Source organism: Sus scrofa, chromosome 7 (genome assembly GCF_054392235.1).
Source record: "Sus scrofa isolate SSC_HxYL_T2T_F1_AM1 chromosome 7, Sscrofa_HxYL_maternal_Yorkshire_Landrace_v2.0, whole genome shotgun sequence".
In the NCBI taxonomy this organism is placed as follows: Eukaryota; Metazoa; Chordata; class Mammalia; order Artiodactyla; family Suidae; genus Sus; species Sus scrofa.
Window position 1 is genome coordinate 14178648 of NC_139389.1, and position 22903 is coordinate 14201550.

The 22903-nt window shown below is 41.0% G+C and overlaps 1 protein-coding gene across 11 annotated transcripts in view; it reads left to right on the forward strand.

Annotated features, from left to right (window-relative positions):
- Positions 1 to 22903, forward strand: part of LOC110261733 (uncharacterized) — a 1083992-nt gene that overhangs the window by 15877 nt on the left and 1045212 nt on the right. For 8 of the 11 annotated variants that reach the window (XR_014809661.1, XM_084967484.1, XM_084967486.1 and 5 more), the window contains exon 1: positions 22386 to 22529. The exons of 2 other annotated variants lie outside the window; for them this stretch is intronic. The gene's annotated coding sequence lies outside the window, so the exon portion shown is untranslated. Of the gene's footprint in view, positions 1 to 6442; positions 6623 to 22385; positions 22530 to 22903 lie in introns of those variants that run through there. One more of the 11 variants, XM_084967491.1, reaches the window with a different exon arrangement.

Consider the following 22903-nt stretch of genomic DNA (forward strand, 5'->3'; position numbering starts at 1 on the left):
TATAGATTTCTAAGGTATCTCCAAACTGTTCTCCATAGTGGCTATACCAGCTTACATTCCCACCAACAGTGCAGGAGGGTTCCCTTTTCTCCACAGCCCCTCTAGCACTTGTTATTTTTGGATTTATTAATGATGGCCATTCTGACTGGTGTGAGGTGGTATCTCATGGTAGTTTTGATTTGCATTTCTCTTATAATCAGCGATGTTGAGCATTTTTTCATGTGTTTGCTGGCCATCTGTATATCTTCTTTGGAGAAATGTCTATTCAGGTCTTTTGCCCATTTTTCCATTGGGTGGTTGGCTTTTTTGCTGTTGAGTTGTATAAATTGCTTATATATTCTAGAGATTAAGCCCTTGTCGGTTGCATCATTTGAAACTATTTTCTCCCATTCTGAAAGTTGTCTTTTTGTTTTCTTTTGGGTTTCCTTTGCTGTGCAAAAGCTTTTCAGTTTGATGAGGTCCCATGGGTTTCTTTTTGCTCTAATTTCTATTGCTTTGGGAGACTGACCTGAGAAAATATTCATGATGTTGATGTCCGAGAGTGTTTTGCCTCTGTTTTCTTCTAGGAGTTTGATGGTGTCCTGTCGTATATTTAAATCTTTCAGCCATTTTGAGTTTATTTGTGTGCATGGTGTGAGGGTGTGTTCTAGTTTCATTGCTTTGCATGCAGCTGTCCAGGTTTCCCAGCAATGCTTGCTGAATAGACTTTCTTTTTCCCATTTGATGTTCCTGCCTCCCTTGTCAAAGATTAATTGACCATAGGTGTCAGGGTTTATTTCCGGGTTCTCTGTTCTGTTCCATTGGTCTGTCTGTCTGTTTTGATACCAGTACCACACTGTTTGGATGACTGTGGCTTTTTAGTATTTCTTGAAGTCTGGGAGAGTGATGCCTCCTGCTTGGTTTTTGTTTCTCAGGATTGCTTTGGCGATTCTGGGTCTTTTGTGGTTCCATATAAATGTTTGGATTGTTTGTTCTAGTTCTGTGAAAAATGTCCTGGGTAATTTGGTAGGGATTGCATTGAATCTGTAGATCACTTTGGGTAGTACGGCCATTTTTACAATATTAATTTTTCCAACTCAGGAGCATGGGATATCTTTCCATTTCTTTACATCTTCTTTGATTTCTTTGATTAAAGTTTTATAGTTCTCGGCATATAGGTCCTTTACCTCCTTGGTCAGGTGTATTCCGAGGTATTTGATTTTGTGAGGTGCAATTTTGAAAGGTATCGTATTTTTGTATTCCTTTTCTAATGTTTCATTGCTGGTATACAGAAATGCAACTGACTTCTGAATGTTAATCTCTATCCTGCTACTTTGCTGAATTTATTAATCAGTTCAAGGAGTTTTGGGGTTGAGTCCTTAGGGTTTTCTATGTATAGTATCATGTCATCTGCATACAGTGACAGTTTGATCTCTTCTCTTCCTATATGGATGCCTTTTATTTCTTTTGTTTGTCTAATTGCTGTGGCTAGGACTTCCAAAACTATGTTGAAGAGCAGTGGTGAGAGTGGGCATCCCTGTCTTGTTCCAGATTTGAGTGAGAAGGCTTTCAGTTTTTCCCCATTGAGGATTATATTTGCTGTGGGTTTATCATAAATGGCTTTGATTATGTTCAGGAATGTTCCCTCTATACCCACTTTGGCGAGGGTCTTGATCATGAATGGATGTTGGACTTTGTCAAATGCTTTTTCTGCGTCTATTGAGATGATCAATGATTTTTGACTTTTTTTTTGTTAATGTGGTGTATGATGCTGATTGATTTGCGTATGTTGAACCATCCTTGTGAACCTGGGATGAACCCAACCTGGTCATGGTATATAATTTTTTTGGTATGTTGTTGGATTTGGTTGGCTAAGATTTTGTTGAGAATTTTTGCATCTATATTCATCAATGATATTGGGTGATCGTTTTCTTTTTTGGTGGTATCTCTGTCTGGTTTTGGAATGAGGGTGATGGTGGCCTCATAGAATGTCTTTGGGAGTATTCTTTCTTCTTCAACCTTTTGAAAGAGTTTAAGGAGGATGGGCAGCAATTCCTCTTTATATGTTTGATAAAATTCACCTGTGAAGCCATCTGGTCCTGGACTTTTATTTGTAGGGAGTGATTTTATGACCTCTTCAATTTCATTTCTAGTGATCGGTCTGTTCAGTTGGTCTGTTTCTACTTGATTTAGTTTTGGCAGGCTGTAAGATTCTAGAAAATTGTCCATTTCTTCCAGATTGTCAAACTTGTTGCCATACAGTTTTTCATAGTATTCTCTTATGGTTTTTTGTATTTCTTCTGTATCTGTTGTGATTTCTCCTTTTTCATTTATAATTTTGGTGATTTGGGTTCTTTCTCTCCTCTTTTTAGTGAGTCTGGCCAGGGTTTGTCAATTTTGTTCACCTTTTCAAAGACCCAGCTCTTGGTTTTATTAATTTTCTCTATTGTTTTTTGAGTCTCTATTTTATTGATTTCTTCTTTGATCTTTATAATTTCCTTCCTTCTGCTGACTTTAGGACTTTTTTGTTCTTCTTTTTCTAATTCGTTTAGGTGGAGGGTTAAGTTGTCAATTTGGGATCTTTCTTCTTTTTTGAGAAAGGCCTGTATTGCTATAAATTTCCCTCTGAGCACTGCTTTCGCAGCATCCCATAGATTTTGAGAGGTTGTGTCTTCATTATCATTTGTTTCAAGGTAGTTTTTAATTTCCTTCTTGATTTCCTCATTGACTATTGGTTTTTTAGTAGCATGTTGTTTAGTCTCCATGGAGTAGGTTTTTTCTCTTTCCTTTTCCCATGGTTGGTTTCTAATTTCATGGCATTGTGGTCAGAGAAGATACTTGAGATAATTTTTATGCTCCTAAATTTATTGAGGTTAGCTTTGTGTCCCAATATGTGGTCAATTCTTGAGAATGTCCCATGAGCATTTGAGAAGAATGTGTATTCTGTTTTTTTGGATGTAGTGTCCTGAAGATATCAATGAAGTCTAACTTTTCTATTGTTTCCTTTAGGATCTCTGTTGCTTTATTGGTTTTCTGTCTAGAGGATCTGTCCATTGATGTGAGGGGGGTATTAAGGTCTCCTACTATGATTGTATTCTCATCAATATCTCCCTTTATGTCTGTTAATATTTGTTGTGTGTATCTGGGTGCTCCTGTATTTGGGGCATATGTGTTGACGATAGTAACATCCTCTCCTTGGATGGATCCCTTAATCATTAAGTAGTGTCCTTCTTTGTCTTTCTTTATGTCTTTTGTTTTAAAGTCTATTTTGTCTGATATGAGCGTTGTGACTCCTGCTTTTCTGTCATGTCTATTGGCGTGAAATATTTTTCCCCACCCTTTCACTTTCAATCTATATGTATCTTTTGTCCTAAGGTGAGTTTCTTGTAGGCAGCATATTGAAGGTTTTTGCCTTTTTATCCACTCAGCCACTCTGTGTCTTTTGATTGGGGCATTCAGTCCATTGACATTTAAGGTGATAATTGATAGATGATTATTTATTGCCATTTGAACCTCGTGTTCCAGTTGATTCTATGGTTCTCCATTCTTCCTTTTTTTTTTTTTTTTTTTTTTTTTTTTTTTTTTTTTTTGGTTGGATGATCTCCTGTTATTATCTGCTTGAGTGTATTTTTTTTTTCATTTTTTGCAAATGCAATATTTGGTTTTGGCTTGTGGTTGCCCTGTTTTTTAAGTATGCTAACTCCTTCCCATAATTGTGTGTTTTAGCCTGATGGTTCTGTAAGTTCAAACACTTCATTAGTATATTAAAATTAAGAAGAGAAACATACAAACAAACAAACAAAAAGGGTTATTTACTTCCTAACATCCCTTGCCCACATTTTATGGTTTTGATGACTTTTTTCATTTTTTTCTTTTTAATTTTATTTTGTTTGAAGCATGTTCATGATTAAATCTGTATGCTGGCTTATATGAGTGACTGCTCTCTGATTGAGTTTTCCTCAGTCCTAGTTCTTCCTCTTCTTCTTCTTTTTTTTTTTTCTTTTCTTTTTTCTTCCCTTTCCTTCCTTTCTTTTTGGTTTAGAGAAGCCCTTTCAATATTTCCTTTAACCTGGGTTTTGTGTTGCTGTATTCTTTAAGTTTTTGTTTGTTGGGAAAAATTTTTATTTCCCCTTCTATTTTAAATGATATTCTTGCTGGATAGAGTATTCTAGGTTGCATATTTTTTCCTTTGAGCACTTTAAATATCTCTTGCCATTCCCTCCTGGCCTGTAGTGTTTCTGTAGAGAAATCAGCTGATATTCTTATGGGGGTTCCCTTGTAGGTAACATTCTGTTTTTCTCTTGCTGCCTTTAGGATCCTCTCTTTATTACTAACTTTTGCCATTTTTATTATGATGTGTCTTGGTGTGGGTCTGTTTGGGTTCAGTTTGTTTGGGGCCCTCTGTGCTTCTTGTATCTTGAACCCAGTATCCTTTAGATTTGGGAAGTTTCCATCGATAATTTCTTCAAATATATTTTCCATCCCCTTTTCTTTTTCTACTCCTTCTGGAATTCCTATTATGTATAGATTGGCCTGCTTTATATTATCCCATAGGTCTCTTATATTGCTTTCCAGTTTTTTGGTTCGGTTTTCTGTCTGTTGACCGGATTGAGTGATTTCCATTATTCTATCTTCCATATCACTGATTCATTCTTCTGCATTATTCATTCTGGTTTTTACTGCCCCTAGTTCAGTTTGCATCTCTGCAAATGAATGTTCTAGTTTTTCTTGGCTCCTCCTTATATTTTCTAGCTCCTTTCTGAGGGTATCTGCATTACTGTTCATATCTTCTCTTAATTCCTTCAGTATTTTCACGATTTCTCTTTTGAACTCCAGGTCTGTCTGACTGCAGAGATCTGTTTCATTGCTGACTGTTTTAGGTGAGTTCTCCTGTTGGTTTGACTGGGGGTGGTTTCTCAGCTTCTTCATCTTGCTTGTTGTTTTCTTTCTCCTGAGGGAGTTGTACTCTCCGTTATCGGGCAGTGTTTGCCTTGTCACTGCCGTGGAATATTTCCTGAGGGCTGGCATTGTTGGTCAATCTTTTTTGAGGCAGTGTGGCTTTTCTGGAGTGTTAATGGGGCTAACAGTGTTTCTTTGAAGCAAAGGAGGACTTCCTGAGGGCAGACAGGACTGGGAGGTCCACACCACGATGGTAGCAGATTTCACTTGGTCATGCAGAGCTTGCTCTGGTGTTTTTAGGCTGTGGGGTTCTTGCAGGGGGTTGGTGGTGTTGGGCAGCTGCTCTTCAGGGGGGCATCACCCCCTGGGGGCTGGGGCAGCTATCTGGGTCACTGAGAACCTAAGAGGCTCTTCCCTAGGGCAGCCCAACTCAGAAGGACAGCCTGAGAATGTAGGCGGATCTTTTCACAGTCTGGCCGAGCTTGTTGCAGCTTTTCTGGGCTGCAGGGGCTCTTCCAGGGGGCTGGTGGTGCTGAGCAGCTATTCCGCGGGAGTGGGGCACCCCCTGGGGGCTTGGGCGGGTAGCAGGGCCGTTGGAGACCCTAGAGGCTCCTCCCCAGGGCAGCCCAACTCAGAAAAACCATCTGAGATCTTTTCCCAACTTGGCCAGGCTTGTTGCAGCTTTTCTGGGCTGCAGGGGGTCCTGCCTGGAGCTGGCAGTCCTATGCAGCTGATCCACTTGGGCACCCCCTGGGGGCTTTGGCGGGTAGCAGGGCCATTGGAGATCCAAGAGGCTCCTCCCCGGGGCAGCCCAACTCAGAAAAACCATCTTAGATCTTTTCCCGACTCGGCCAGGCTTGTTGCAGCTTTTCTGGGCTGCAGGGGGTCCTGCCTGGAGCTGGCAGTCCTATGCAGCTGATCCATTCGGGCACCCCCTGGGGGCTTGGGCGGGTAGCAGAACTGTTGGAGATCCAAGAGGCTCCTCCCCAGGGCAGCCTGACTCAGAAAAACCGTCCGAGAATTAGGCCGATCTATTCATGGCCTGGCTGAGCTTGTTCTAGCTTTTCTGGGCAGCAGGCCTTTTCTTGGGTGCTGGTGGTGTTTGTTGCTGCTCTGCGGAAGTGTAGCCCCTCCAAAGGGCAAGCAGGCCTGTGCAGGGACAGCCCCTGTGGTGGTAGGCTTCAGGCAATTGTTGAGGCCAGCCCTCCTGGATGGCAGGCAGCCCCAGGTCCGGTGAGAGCGTAGGGGGTGGCAGGGGTGGGGGGAGGGAATGCACTGGGAAGCACAGCTTTCTGCTAGCTAGCGGGCCTGTAAGCTTGCTGTGGCGTGGGGGGTATTCTATGGGGACCCACCCCTTCTTCTCTCCCCTCCCCAGCACGGGTGCAGACCAGGCTCTTCTCCCAGGTTCCCTCTGATGTGGCTTTCCACTTCCCCGCCCCTAGAGTATTGTTCCCTTCCTCTGCGACAGCTTTGTTTTCTAGTCTCCCAGGCAGTCTCGGCCCGTCAAATGGTCTCTAGACCTCCCAAGCAGTTTCCGCTCCACCCCGCCCCCCCCCCAGCCCGGGGACTAACCTCTGGAGCCGAGGATTCAGTGCCCAGCCCCCACCCAGGCGTCTCAATTTTTGGTGACTGTGCCCGTAGTTCAGATGGTCCGTTGGGTTCTTGATCGGCTTTTCCATACTCCAACTTACTGCTACACTCTTTGCATCTGGAGATTCCTCCGGTTTGTTTGATCTTTCCCCCGGTAGGTGACTTTCCAGGGTGCGGGGTCCCTTTCTCCTCCGCAGTTCCCTTTTGGGAGTGCCCGTCCTGCTCGGATTCACCTTCTCTCACTCTCCTCTTTTCTCCCGTTCTGCCCAGAAATGTCACGAACTTCTTGCCGTTATTGGAGTTTAGGTTCCTCTGCCAGCAATTGGTCGCTGTTCTGTGCGAGTCATTTATTCTGTAGATGTGCTTTTTTTGTTGTGTTTGTGGGAGAGGGCAAGCGTGTCCCCCTACTGCTCCTCCATCTTGTCCTCTCTCCCCTCAAATGTTTTTTATGCATCTATTGAGATGATCATGTGGTTTTTGATTTTTCTTTTGTTAATGTGGTGTATGACGTTGATTGATTTGTGTATGTTGAACCATCCTTGTGAACCTGGGGTGAATCCCACCTGGTCGTGATGGATGATCTTTTTGATATGTTGTTGGATTCTGTTGGCTAAAATTTTTTGAGAATTTTTGCATCTATATTCATCAAAGATATTGGTCTATAGTTTTCTTTTTTGGTGGTATCTTTGTCTAGTTTTGGAATTAGGGTGCTGGTAGCATCATAGAATGTTTTTGGGAGTGTTGCTTCTTCTTCAACCTTTTGAAAAAGTTTAAGGAGGATGGGTATAAGTTCCTCTTTGTATGTTTGGTAGAATTCACCTGTGAAGCCATCTGGTCCTGAGTTTTTATTTGTAGGGATTGTTTTTATGACATATTCAATTTCATTTTTAGTGATCAGTCTGTTCAGTTGATCTATTTCTTCTAAATCAATTAAAATTTTTATTTGAATACAACCTGGCATATATTGCTAATCTGAAAATTAAAAATATAACATTGTACAGAAAAATTGCCTCTGACCTCTTCTTTCCATCTTTAGTCCACCTCCAGGTAATCTTTTAGTGAATTTGGTTTTGTGTTCATCTAGTGGTGCTTCTGCATGTCTAAATAAAATGTATGTACTGTGAATTCTTTTTGGGTAGTTCATTTTAGTAAAACCACAATATGAATTAATTTCTTGCTATTAGTTATGAGAATTTAGCTCACTTATACAAACTCCCTCCTACCCTTCCTATCTTCTCCCAATATTGATACATCATTATTTTTAATTCCTTTCTTGGTTACCTTTCCAAGCTTGAGAATTAAAACCTCTATTTCTCTGTCAACTATAGACAGTGCGTCTTGACTCTCTACTTTATAAAAAAAGACTATTAACATCTTTATTCTTCCTTTTACTTTCTTTCCTCACTCTCTCCCAGTTTTAATTTGTAAAACCTATCAGCTGTACTTTTAAAAGCTCTACTTTTTGAACATCGTTTTTAGTAAAAACAGAAGAGGAAGTATAGTATAGTGGTTAAGAACTTTGCCTCTAAGGCTAAACCATCTTTAGGTTTGACCCACTCATTACTTCTATATGACCTTGGGCAAGTTATGTAATTTCACTATGCCTTACTTTCCCCATGTGTAAAATGGGAATAGAGGCTGTTTCTAAGTTCTGTATCTGGTACATAGTAAATTTTCATTAAATATTTGTTGTTACTGTTATTATTATCTTCAATGCCTTTTAGGACAGGTAATATTTAAGTTTGATTTTTGTCCTTTACGCTTACATTTTAAAGAGATTGATTCTAATATTTGAAGCCTAGTAAATATTTTCATTTTTGTAAATATTTATTTTCATTATAAAGTTAAGTTGTGTGGTATATTTCCTTAATAAGAGAACCACTTAAAGGAAAATGCTCAAGTGGATTGTTCTTTCTTATACTTCACCAGTTGTTAAAAATGCTACATTTTCCACACCTTTTTTGCATAGTTTTTGTTTATCTTGGCATTTCTGATGCCTTTTCTTTCTCTAATTGATAAAAGAAACTAGTATCTATCATTAGATCATTATTACTTTAAGATTTTTTTTAAGATTCTTTATCACTTTATATTTTATTTGAAACTTATTCTATTCTTTGTTTCAGAATCCATCAAGGTGCTGTTCTAATTGTTTCATTTCCTTTATATTGGTAGTAACTTTGTAATATAACTTTCCCCAGTATATTTTATGTATATTTTTTACTGTACTTGTGAATTTTCTCACATATTCAGGTACTTCCTCTTCTCAAATCCTATCTATTTTATGATGCTCACTCTTCTTGCATTGACTTTCTTCCCAGAGCCTCCTTTTTTCCTGCCTCTACTTGTGCTTTTAGTCCAGCTCCATAGTTGTCACACTGAAACATCTCTTTTTACTCCTGGTTCTCATCAACTATTTCCTGGATCCCACGCCCTGCTTTTCTTGGTTTATCCTCTTATACTGCTGGAGTAAAATGTGTGGAAGGCCAACTTTTTCAGTCCTTTCTTGTATGAATTTTTTTTTTTTTTAGTCTTCCCTTGCATTTAATAGAGTTTGGCTGAGTACTGAATTTTAGATTGTAAATATTTTTCCCTCAGAATTCTAAAGACATTAATTCCATATCTCCCAGAATCTGGTTTGTAGTGGATTTGTTTTTATCTGTTCTTAACTTTCACAGTAATATTTATAGTTATGAGCCCTTTTCTTTTTTTTTTTTCTTTTTTTAGGGCTGCACCTGCACCCATGGCATATGGAGGTTCCCAGGCGAGGGGTCAAATCGGAGGTGTAGCTGCCAACCTATGCCACAGACACAGCAATGCAGGATCCACGCCACGTCTGTGACCTACACCACAGCTCATCAGCAATGCCAGATCCTTAACCCACTGAGCGAGACCAGGATCGAAACTGCAACTTCATGGTTCCTAGTCAGATTCGTTTCCACTGCACCAAGAGGGGAACTCCAGGCATATATATCCTTTTTGTTGATCCTACATGGTCACTTTTTCTCTCATGTTTTCCATCTTTTTTTCCTTCTTTATATTTTCTTTTATTGTTACCTTTCGACTATTCTGTGTATCGTAGCAATCACCTTTTTAATCCCCAGGAGTTATTTTTTATTTACACATCTCCTATTCCATCGTTATGGTGTAATATCTATTCTAATCTTTCTAAGGATACTAGTTAGAATTTTACTTGAAAAACATTCACCACAGTTTACTTCTTTGGTGCTCTAGGCTTCTCTCAGATAATTGATGCTTCTTGGTTGTCTGTTCCTATTTAGATGAGGGAATTAAATAATCAGATATTCCAAGGGGTTCTGACAGTGGATATTAGATGAAGCAATAATTTCGGACTGGTAAGCTCGAGGTCTTTGTGGGAATGGACAATTAGTAGTGACTGTCATAAATTAGAAATAATGACAGACTTATAGTGGTAAATCATCATTCGGAAAATGATTTTGTTTTTCTGGTTAATAGATGTCATATGGTAATCTTTTCTCTAAGAAGTATAAGCCCTTGGTGGTCCTTGGGAGATCCTCAGGAAGTCTATCTGTACAGAAATTGTATGTAAAATTGGGTTTCATGTGTATTTGAAACCCTCTGAAAAGAGGTTTTCCATAATTTTTAGGAGGCCATGACACTAAAAAGATTAACAGTATTCAGTGGTAACATTTATCATTTAAATCTGATGGTTAGGGATTTCTGCATAATGGTGGAATTAGAAAGACGTATTCTTTTTGTTGGTTTTTTGGAAAAGGAAAAATTTTGTTTTCTCCTACAAGAGAAAAGAGGGTTTTCAGGTATAGTTGACATTTCTGAGCTTGGGGCTGAGGCATATTTCTCATTGAAAAGCCTAAGTCATTCATTACATGGAAGCCCAAAAGAGGATACTAATTAATTTCCAAAGTACATGGTGGCAGGATGAACATAAGCTGGTCTCTCCTGACCACCCAAGTGGCAAGCTACTCTGAATGCTTTTGCTTGTACCTTCGTTTTGGGTCCTGAACTAGCTAAATCAGGGTCTTCTAGAGGTTTGCTCTAAATAAGCTAGTGAGCATTTACCTATCCCTAAATAAGACCCACAGACCTGCCTGCCTAATTTTGGCAATCAAAGCTCCATGGCCACTAGCAAGTTTGCCTCTGCTTTGATCTGTGATGTGTATGACACTGTATTTTTTGGCTGCTCTAAAGCAGACTGCCAATTAGATCCAAATGTGTCCAAAAGCCTCAGAGAGGGTGGCCAAGTTTCCATTAGTGGTTACTATGGATTCATGCCTGCACTATTCTGTTCATTTAGAAATAGAAACCTGTTCTCCTCTTTAATCTTGGGATTGGAGGTAATGGTGGAATTGGGAAGAGAAAATCCCAGAACCTGACTAAAACTCTTGATATCTCTCAACTTTATTTTTTAAAATTAAAGTATAGTTTATTTACAATGTTGCGCCAATTTTTGCTATACCACAAAGTGACCCATTCATATATCTATGAATATATTACACGCACACACATTCCCTTTCTTATATTATCTTCCATCATGGTCTATCCCAAGAGACTGGATATAGTTCCCTGTGCTATATAGTAGGATCTCATTGCTTATCAATTCTAAATATAATAGTTTGCATCTACTAACCTCAGACTCCTCGTCCATCCCACTGTGATGTCTCTCACCTTTATCTTTTATTTTTCCTTTAACAGAAGAAAACCTCAAAATGGTAGGAGGTGTGATTTTGTTGTTCAGATTAGGGTATGCTTTTTATCTTTTTAGCCACAGAAGATTGAAGGAAAGAGAAAAGAAAGCTACATTTATTGGAAAACAGCTCTGTACCTGCAACTGTGTTAGATATTTTCAGGTGTGACTACATTTGATTCTTTAACAATTCTAGAAAATTAGGAGTTAGCATTCTGCATGCTGTTGAGGCAATCGTGTTCAGAGAAGATAAATGCACTCTTCTATATTGTATACGTTATAAATGGCAAAACAAATTCACACAGGTATCCGCTGAGTTCAATAGTCTGTGCTAGTTCTACTCAACAGCCATGTGAGTGACGATGGGGTTAATTACTTTAGCATCTGAAAAGAGCTTAGGAGAACCTCCAGTGGAAAATGAAAATGGGGATATTTAGGCTAGAAGCTTACCTGTGGGTCACCATAAACCAATATAGAAAAAAATGAAACCAGGGACCTAATTTCTAGATTTTAGCTTTTTGTAACCATACTTAGAAATTGACTGGGTTTACTTTTCTTTTTTAGTCCTGTGTTTTGGTTTCTTGAAATCAGATTGTTGTTCTGAGAAGTAAACTATGCCAGGGGAAAGGATGTAGGAGAAAAAAAAAATGAGAAAAAAAAAACAACAAACCCCTACAAAACCCAAACCAAACCTCTCTTCTTTGCTAATGAGTCACATTGTCTGCACTTGGTTTTTCATTGACACCAGCTGGGATGGGTTTGCCCCTCTCTCAAGGAGAATTCTAATGATGACTCAACAGGGGTCTGCATCTCATTTGTAGTACCAGTGAATTCTGGAAACTCAAAATGAGTTTGAGTTTCCAATTAAGCATCCAATTGAATGTATGTTTAAAAACATTCTTTTCTTTCTCTCCCATGCTTTTTTTTGGGAGGAGTGTAATTTGATATTTGGGACTGTGTTACACAGAAGTTGGTGGAGTACACTTCACTATAGCTCTTCAGAAATGGGAGGTATATTGTAACGAAAGCTTTTATCTGTGGTGAATATCCTCAAGCAGAGTTTGGCAAACTTTTTCTGTCAAGTGCCAGATAGTAAATATTTGCAGGCCATATGATCTCTGTGGCAACTTCTCAATTCTGGTGTTGTAGTATGAAAGCAGCCATGAATAGCATGTAAACACTTAGGTGTAACTGTGTTTCAATAAAACTTTATTTACAAAAACAACCAGAGGAGCCACATTGGCTGTGAGCTGTAGTTTGCCATACCCTAGCCTGGGAGATGTCTCGCATTTTTCTATGTATATAATACCTGCTGCCAAACACAGAGTAAGTACTAAATAAATTTTGTTTTGTTTTGTTTTTAGTGACTAAATGCATATAGTAAGGAACTGCAGAACTCTTTCACTATGGTCTGAATTCATATGTTGAAATTAATATATTGGAAACCTAATGCCCAAGGTGATGGTATTAGAAGGTGGGGTCTTTGGAATGTGATTAGGTCATGAGGGTGGAGCCTTCATGAATGGGGTTAGTGCCCTTATAAAAGTGACCCCAGGGAGTTCCCACTGTGGCTCAGTGGGTTAAGAACTCAACTAGTATCCAGGAGAATGTGGGTTAGATCCCTGGCCTTGCTTCATGGGTTAAGGATCCAGTGTTGCCATGAGCTGCGGTGTAGGTCGCAGACATGGCTTGGATCCCGTGTTGCTGTGGCTCTGGCCTCGGCCAGTGGCTACAGCTCCAATTGGACCTCTAGCCTAGGAACCTCCATATGCTGCAGGTGGAGCCCTAAAAAGACAAAAAAAAAAAAAAAAAAAAAAAAAGGCAAGCTTCTTGACTGTATTCAATGCTGCATTTACTAAACTCCCTTGGTTTCATATTATTTTATCATGTGTTCTAAGGAAAGCTATTTCTTTTGAAGAGAATACTATTAATCTCTGCCATATCAGATAAGGTTTTCTGTGTTGTAAGAGATGGAAAACCCAATTCAAACAGGCCTAAACAATACAGGAAATTTGTTGGCTGATGAACTTGAAAAGAACAGACATAAAGCAGGCTTGACCCAGTCACTCCAGTTCCTATCTTCATTCTTAGATTTCACTCTGTGGGATAGCCCTTAAGGTTTTCTTGTTTGGGGATGATGGGGTGGGCAAAATGAACTTCTTAAAAGTTTGCTAACCTTGACTGATTTTGGAAACAAAGGTAAGAATGGACTAATGTGTCCTGGTTTGGGTGTGGGGAACACCAGGAAATTGGGCAAATCAGTCAAAGATTTGGTGGTCTTGAGAACTGGGAAAAAAAACAGAGAGTGGATTCATTCTAGGGAAAAGAGGAATATAGGAGCCCAGTAGGGATGCTGAGCCCAAAGCCACTTAGAGTCACTGAAGTCTAGGGGGAAGTTGGAATATAAGGGTAAATGAACAGGTAGGAAAGAACCAACTCCTGAAGCTGCCTGAAGGAGTCATCTCCAAGATGAATGGACACTGCTGAAGAATTTTGAGCAAGGGAGTGATGGAACTGGACTTGAACGTTGGAAAAATTCTTCTGGAAGCTTTGTGGAAGGAGGTTCACGGAGAGGCCAGAAGAAAAGCAATGAACCTAATACAATCAGCTGCATATAGCTTGGGAAAAACAGAATGGAGAATAGAGGAAGGGCAAGAGAGCCACTTAGATAGAATAAACCCACTAGATATGGGGAGAAGTGAAGCAACCAGAATGACCTCTGGGCTTCTATTTCAGTAACAGAGCCCATAACAGAGCCCATGGTGGGGCCATAAACCACAGTGGATATGAATAAACATACCCCTGTGCCTTTGTTTTTGAGGATGTGTATGTGGGGTGGAGTGGGGGGTGGGGGTGGGGGTGGGGTCTAGGATGTGTTGTCCCCTAATAGAGGTGACAATCCCCAGATAGTATCTTAGTTGTGCAAGTCAGGCTGGGGTCTCTGCAAAGGTCTGAAACTAATCTAAAGCCTTGATTCCTCCCGCCTTGGAGAAGTGTGGTGCTCTGCCTGGATTGAATTCAGATGCAGTTGTAGAGCCCCTGGCTACTCAGCTTCTTCAAATAAGCCCTGGGTGGAATCACTAGCGGGGAACTGGCCTTTCTGCCTAATCTCAGGCTGCTCTTGCTAATGCAACAAACTCTAATCGTCCAAGCCACCTGGCCCTGAAAAGGAAAAAATGCCTTTCTTTTGCTTTTGTAAAGAGCCTGGCAGAGGAGTCACCATATGCAAATGCCTTAGGCATCCTGGTGGGGAAAACAGGAGGGGGGCAGTCCAAGCCCTGCGTCCTTCTGTGACTCAGCCAGGCCTCACAAAGAGCATTCTCCAAACCTGCTAGGGTTGAAAGAGAGCTGAAAGGAGCCTCGTCATTGTTCTGGCCGTGGGAACATATGTCAGAAAGCCGCTGCCAAAAGGTTCCCAGCATTGCTTCCCAGGCAACATCATGCGTTAAAGTGGGGGACTGTAGCAGCTGCGGGGCCAGCCTGCCAGTGACCAGAGGAAGGGTAGCTGCATGGAGAGAGCAGTGTGGGAAGTCCTGGTTTTGCAGGACACTGTTTCCTTCTTCAGAGTCTCAGCTCATCCTGCCTCCAAAGACCTGAATATTAGGAATTGTGGGCTGGAGACAAATTGAATATATGATTTAATCAAGATTGGTTCTGTAGTTAGAAAATGCTTTGAGATTATAGTAAAAAGGATTCTAAATTGAAAGGCAATGTCATTCTCTTCAGCAATCCAGGAAGCCTTTGAAAGCTCCAGTGTGAGTGAGTTGCTTTGCAGGTAAAACCAGTCTCTTAGTCATAGCTGAGGAGGTAATGGAGCACTATGCCAACTGCGGATGTGTCAGACAGAAGTATAGCTATGGATATTACAGAAGAAAGCTTTTCTTTCATTTTTATTTAAAAAAGTAATTTTTTAAGTCTGCACCCATGGCATATGGAAGTTCCTGGTCTAGGAGTTGAATTGGAACTGTAGCTGCTAGCCTGCAGCACAGCCACACCAACGCCAGATCCGAGCCAAGTCTGTGTGACATACATCACAGCTCACGGTAATGCTGGGTCCTTAACCCACTGAGCGAGGCCAGGGATCGAATCTGCCTCTTCACGAGCAAAATGTTGGGTTCTTAACCTGCTGAACCATGACGGGAACTCTGAAATTTATTTTTATTAAAGAAGTATAGTTGATTTACAATGCTGTGCCAATTTCTGTTACAGCAAAGTGACCCAGTCATACATACATGTGTGTATATGTATATATATATATATATATATACTCCCTTTCTGGTATTATCTTCCATCATGGTCTATCCCGAGAGTGGATATACTTTCCTGTGCTTTACGATAGGGCCTCACAGAAGAAAATTTTCAGTCTTCTCTCTAGCTTCCTTTCTCCTCTGGTCCCTGTACTTCTTTCCTGTCTAAAAATGCTCTTTCCTGATGCTATAAAGAAGAAAGAAGTCCCCAGGACTTGGTTTTATGCACATATGAACAACCAAAGTGGTATGGAGAACTCTGGTCCAGCCAATTCATCAGCCTGTGTTGAAAGATCACTGTGGGTCAGGAAGCGCAGGGGAAGGGTGATAACAGCTGAGACACAGTCCGTGCTCTTAAGGTGCTTACCATATGCAGGAGGATGGCCTTTTCAAGCAACCATAACACATGTCAGAACGTAGTAAGGGATCCGGGAAAGGTACAGACAAACTAGCAGGCAATGTAGACGGAAGTATTCTGACAAGAGACCTGGGGAGGTTTTCAGGCAAAAAAATATCACGGGGAGAGAGAGCCAGAGAAAGATGATGATTGCGAGAATAGACATTACTTTTGCTGGGAAGGAACTAGAAAGTTCTCAGGGGATATATTGTTGCAAAAACTCTTGTTGGGATGGGTGACACAGCGGGAGGCCACCTATGATTAACTTTCTTCCCTCAGGGTGTTGGAATTTGGGACAGTTGATCTTTCATAGTTAGAAAATGTTAACACCTGACTACAAGTTTGAAATAGGCTAAACAGGGGCCAGTCCTCCCTGGGGGTTTCCACAGGAACAGGTGAAACACAAAGGCCTCTGACCTTTCAGAGTTAAATGGCTAAGCCAGAAAGGAAGATGAGTAGAGTTTTTCCTGGTCTGTTTTTCCCTAGTTCATATTTATTGAGAGGCTTTCCTGGGCACTATGGAAACCACCTGGTCACCAGGAATGTGGAGTCAGATGGAAGAGATACAGAAGTTGGTTTTTATTGCTTAGACTATGAAACTGATATTTTTCAGCGCCCCTGAAGGCACTGAAACCATTCATCTAACAAAACATTTCTCTTAGGCCTTTACTCTGTTCAAGCCAAGGCAAAAAATAGCCCTTCTGGTGGTCTTGTTTCATATATTCTTTGAGACACATGTTTCTGAATACTTTTGTGAATTATATGTTGGCCTCATTTTGATTCAGTGGTTGAATATGGAGATGCCTTGGTTGGATTGTTAGGTAGCATTTTTCAGGGTCCACAGAACCCCTCCTAAGAAAAGTGGGAAAATGCAGATGTGGTCCCTAAAGCCCTACAGAAGGGGTGGTGTTGGGTGGGGAGTGTGGACCGGGCAGGAAGTTGTATTTGTTGGCTATCTTTATGCTCTGATCACAGTGCTAGGTGCTTTGTAGGGAATATCTTTGCTATTCTTTAAGACCACGAATGAAATAGGGTGGTTTCCTATAGGATGATGAAGAAAGACTCTGAGAGGTTAAGTAACTTGTCTTAGGCCTATCTATTCGGCAATGATGCGATTCTGAGTAAGGGCAAAGCTCTTTATCCTGTCTGAAAAAGATGGCATGCCTTTTCTTGAAACAGGTGGGGCCTGTAACAAATTGTTGCTCTACACCTGACCGCAAAAACTGTTGCTCTTTATTTGACAAATGAATCCAATACCTAGTGATTCTCTATTACTTGCTCAGAATTGTGCCAGGCTTTGTGGAGGCTGAAATCAACTAAGGTGTGGTGTCTGCACTTTAGATGCTTATAACTGATCTTCAGGGAGAAGATAAATTTAAGAAACAAGACAAAAATCTGAAAAGTCCACAATGGCGTGTAACTCAGGGATGAATGACGGCTGGCAGATCACGGTGGAAAAGCCAAAGGGTCAGATGAGTCAGAGGAGCCCAGATCTGCCTCCTGGTCTGTGAAAAAAACCTCCATATGGGAAATTAGAGGAATGAGAAGGCAGCAGAGGTCTGTTTATCTGGAAAACTTGGTAACCTGCACCTTTGGGATTTATTTGACCAGCTTTATGGTGCTGATTAAACTCAGGCTTTAAGATATCCCCTGCACTTTGTCAGGCACCTAAGGCCTTGGTAAAGAATTTAATAGAAGGACTGTGACTTCCGGGTCTTGCTGTGTTTGTCAGCTTGTGCTGCCATAACAAAACACCGGAGACTGGGGAATTCAAACAATGGAAATGTATTTCTCAGCCTCCTGACAGTTCTGGAGGCTGGGAAGTCCAAGATTAAGGTCCTGGCAAAGATCATTCTGAGGCTTCTCCTGGCTTGTAGGCTGTCACTCATATGACCTCAGAGAGTGCTGAGCTCTCATCCCCTCATATGAGGATGTTAATTCCATCATGGGAGCCCTACCCTTGTGTCTTCATCTAAACCTAAGTATCTTCCAAATGCCCCGCCTGCAAATAATATCACATTGGGAATTACGGCTTCCATGTGTTAATTTGGGGAGGTCAGGGGACACAAACATTTAGCTCATACCACTTGGTACCCTCAAGATCTACAATGAAAGGGAGAAAGGGAAAAGCACAACGAAATTTCTGCCTCCTGCCACCTTTGAGCTTTGTGATAGCAAGAATGCATCCTAAGGAGTCTCTGTTGTGACATAGCTGGCCAATGATCTGGCTCGGCTCTGTGGCATTGCTAGTTTGATCCCCGGCTGGTGCAGTGGGTTAAGTTTCTGGCAATGCTGCAGTTGCGGCATAGGTCATAGCTGTGGCTCGGATTCGATCTCTGGCCTGGGAACTTCCATGTCGAGAATGCAGCAATAAATAAATAAGTAAATAAATAAATAAATAAGTAAAATAATAAAAAGAATGCATCCTAAATACTGTCAGTGATTTTTTTTTTTTTTTTTTTTTTTTGGCAGTGATGTGTTGACTACTTTGAGGCCACACTGATTACAATATTTTTGTCATGTTTGAGGTTGAGGCATGTTTGAAGGTTGTCATGGTGCCATGCATTAGTTCAGGTGTGGACTGTTATAGGTCTCTTGAATGCATGCACTTGAGAAATATACACTCTCTTAGTCAGGTCATACAACTTACCCACCATCTCCCATAATTAATCTAACATATGGGCACTGCTCAGCTCCTTCTCAATGGATTACCTGATCCTGACTTGATAATAGCCAATGGTTTTTTTTTTTAATTAGTATTATGGTTCTTTCATTCAATATTTTCAATGACATCTTCCTATTTGAGTCTCCTCTTCTGCCTTTTCTTCCTTGCTCAGCAAAACATCAATAAAGTAGCCATTAATTGTCTGAATCTTTATTTTTCTGGCTGTGGATCAGGAAGAGTCATGCCTGGTACATCGATTTAAGATAAGCAGGGGCGGGATATCATTAAATATTTATAAACAACATTATAAAGAAAATTCCAAGGAAAGTAGGTGGGGGTTGGATGGGTTGAGTGCCCTCTGAAGAGAGGTTCCTGTTGTGCTGGGCAGGGTGGCACTTGTTCTGTGAGGAAGGAATCCCACAACCTTCATAATGACCCATGGCCACTGGCTTCTGAGGTTTTCCTTCCAAGCAGAGCAGACTCTGGGGCAAGTAGGGTGACCCTAATTTTCAACCTTAATTTTTCTTAGCAACATTCAGTTTCTTAATATGCTTCGCCAAGGTAACTCAAGGAGGCAAGTCCATCATTTTGGATGACCCAGCCTAAGTCACATCACTCAGGACATCACAGAGGATATCCATATGAATATATGGAATCACAGAAACTTGTGGGTGGAGGAGTTTTAGGGGTCATTAGTCCAGTTCTTGATTTCAGGTAAGGTAACAAGGCCCACTGGGATGGTGTCAATCAACAGGAGAGCTGGCATTACATCTAGGCCTCCCGATTCCCACTCAATTCACTGTCACGTTCACTGTGCCCAGCTCCAAAATTTATGCTTGTGTGTGTGTGTGTGTGTGTGTGTTTAAGATAAACATCCTTTGAAGATTGCCTGATATTTTAGCAGCATGCTGGAAATTTTATAAGCTCATGGTTTAATAGGCAAGGTTAGAACTTATTTATCTTTTCCCACATTTTTAGCAGAGCAAGCAGCAGATCTAGAGGTGATGAAGTTTAGAAAATATGCTAGAATAAAATCTCTTAGGCCAATAAAACAAAGGTCATGTTTTGTTCAGGGCTCTGTATTTTTTTTTTTTTTTTTTTTGGCAGAGCCCATGGCATGCAGAAGTTCTCAGGCCAGGGATCAAAACCTACACTACAGCAGTGATAACACCGGATCCTTAACTGGTAGGCCACCACTGAACTCCAAGGGCTTGGGTTTTTTTTGTTACTCATTCAATCTGGGGTCAGACTGAATCATTGCCTTTTTCTAGGCAGTTTTCACGGGCAGTCGGAAGAAGACATGCTCTGTTTTCAGGCATTGTTATATATATTAGCTGGGGGTGGGAGTGGGTAGGGGGATGTGGTAACAGGAGGAAAGAGAGAAGACAGCAGTGTAGCCAGAAAGGAAATGGCACTTGTGTCAGGAAACATATTTCTTCCCCATGATGATTTTGTTACTGAAATACAGTCCATTTTGCATCTTAAGGCTTCTTCTACTATTAAGGACAATTAAGATGAATTAAAGGTACACTTTATGGCAGCTGGTAAGTTCACAAAAGATTCCACAACTGCAAGCTGGGAAACCAAGTAGCCTCAACTGTGCCACTAAGAAGCTGAGCATCCAAAAACATTATCTCCCACTTGGGCCCCAGTTCCTTTCTGTCATGAAGAAGTGAAACAGATGACTTTTTTGTTCTCTTGAAGCTCCCCACTTCTAGATCATCCCTCATGGGAAGATATCCTGTTCCCAAAATCATCTTGACTTGTTGGGCATTCTGCCAAACGGAGCAGCAGATATCATTACATACAGTCCAGGATCACTGGTTTGCTAGTTAATACCCAGAAGGTTATGAGTAGGAGGCTGCCTTCCTTCTTTTACCAAAAACTGATTAGGAAGATCTTGTAATCTGGAGATAGATGGGTTGTCTGGAAGGCATCTTGGCCAAAGAATTCTGTCTTGAAGGCTTGTTGTGATAAAATACCCAGCTCAGTGTCCAGCACTGCATAGCTTCCTGGGATTGTAGATTTCTTCTGGTAAATATTTTTGATTGCTGAGGAAAGATCTTAGGTTGCCTTCAATGAAATTGGCCTTGGGACATTCTCTGCTAGCTTAGTGCTCAATCCCTTCACTTTTGGCCCACCAATTAGCCTTTTCTGACTGCTCCTTGGAATTGCTGAATTCTCTCAGGCCGTCTCCATGTGCTTCTGAGCTGTCTCTTTGCTATGGACTCTCTAAAACTTGCTTGTTAGGTCCCATATTTCCTCAGGATCTAACCACTCTTTCACATGACAGCCAGTGATCTCCTGCCCCTCCCCCAAATTACATATATAAATATGTATATAAAAAAGTGGTGAGGGAAGGGATCACATTCTACAGTCTGTGACAAGTCAAAGAAAAATAGTAATTTCAAAGCTTCTGTCAGATGCTGAAGGTAACTTATCTTTTGTTTAGGAAAATACTTGCATAGATCATTTTGGTAAGGAAAAAAAAAAAAAAAAAAAAAAGAGAGAGATCGTGCTTCCTAGAATGATCTAGAGGAGAAGATGAGACCAAAGTGCTAAATTGCTTTGTGTAATAAAATTAAGGGAATGTGAGTTTGCTTGAGTGGTCGCTTGGTAGAAAGATGGCATCCTAAACCTAAGCTTTTAGTAAAGGCTTGTTCCATGAAGTAGTAGTGATAGAGTTGCTTTGGGTGTTGAAAGGAGGTAGGAAGGTGGTGGCCAAAGTGAGGGGATGGAATGAGGAAACAGGTCAGCATTTGCAGGAAGCAAAATGGTAAGTAGGACTGAGACAGCATCAACAGCAGGAATTTGGAGTGATAGGAACCAAGAAAACATGTTTCCTGGACTCCTTAAACATGTCAGAGAGGTGATTAGGTTTCTCAGCATATGTTAGATGGTAGGTAGATCCAGCCTTTTTTTTTTTTTTTTTTTTTTTTTTTTTTTTTAAAGAGCTGCACCTGGCATATGGAAGTTCCCAGGCTAGGGTTTAAATCAGACTTGTAGCTGTCGGCCCAAACCACAGCTCACAGCAATGCCAGCTGCATGCCACCCACTGAAAAGGGTGACCCCTGAATAGCTGGTAAACTTGGGGATATTTGGGGTATACAAATAGGACATGTGCACACACAAAATGTGCAAAGTGATCTGGCTTTGGGTGACATTGTATACTCCCATGCCACCTAAGTTTGTTAACAACCTCCGAAGAACTTTGAAAAATTACTTTGCCCTATCCATCTGCAGATAGTCTACTTCAAATACTCAGGGTTGTGAAGTCCAGGCATTGATATTTTAAAAAAGATCCTTGGTTGATTCCTAAATGCAGGTAGGGTTGAGAGTAATAGATCAAATGGCTACTTTAAGATAGGTAGTATCCAGATAATTTTTGCTCATTTCTATTCCAACTTCAGTTATAGAGATAAAAATGATCTGCAAGTGTATTATCAGCAACAATAATTTTCAAAATGGATTTATGAAGATGGAACATTTCTATCCCAAACTGCACCACACATGGTTGTACAATTACTAAACAATATCAGTTGAGTGCAGGATGACACGGATATCATTATATCTGCATTCTAGCTATGATCCAAACCAAGCACACTGTATTTGAAGTTTAATTTCCTCAACTGCGAAGTAGGGTTCCTCAGGACATCTGCCCAATCTACCTCGTGAGTTAGGAATGAAACAATACAGTCACACATGCAAAAGTTTTTGATAAAGGTAGAAAAGTTTACAGCAGTATAGGGTATGGTAATTTTCGTTTCCTTTGTAGTCCCGGTTAGTCCCCACACTTGAAGGCCTGTTTCAATTTCCCATCAATGGGAGGCAGAACCAGCGGAGGGCGGAACCGGCGGAGGGCGGAACCCACAGAGGGCGGAACCGGCGGAGGGCGGAACCCATAGAGGGCGGAACGGGTGGAGGGAGGAACCCAAGGAAGGCGGAACTCGCGGAGGTTGGGAGAACTCTGCTCTTAGGATTTTAAGTGAAGAACTTGTGCGTCCACGAGTTTTGATATTAAGTGTCCTGGAACAAATCTCTAGAGGATACAGAGAAGCGACCGTATAGGTATATGTGTACATATATACCGAGAAATATACGTAAATAATATATATATATATATAAATATGTGTATATCCATATGCCCAGCTATGTGCAAGTCTATGCGGTGTCTACTGGGCCTTTGGAAACAATGGTGTGCTCCGGGTATTGCTCTGCAGTTCAGGAAGTAAACACTAAAACATAGTGGCTGCAGCTTCACTTTTGTGCCAACCAGGTGTCCTGGTATCTTAAGATGATTCAACATAGGCTTCTGGCCTTGTTTCTTTTCTTGCCTTTGGATGTTTTGGGTGGAAGTCATCTCTAGGTATAGGATATGATAGGGCAGGGTAGAGTGGGGGGCGGGGTGCCCTCCAGAGCCAGGGCAACCTTCCCAGCTCTCA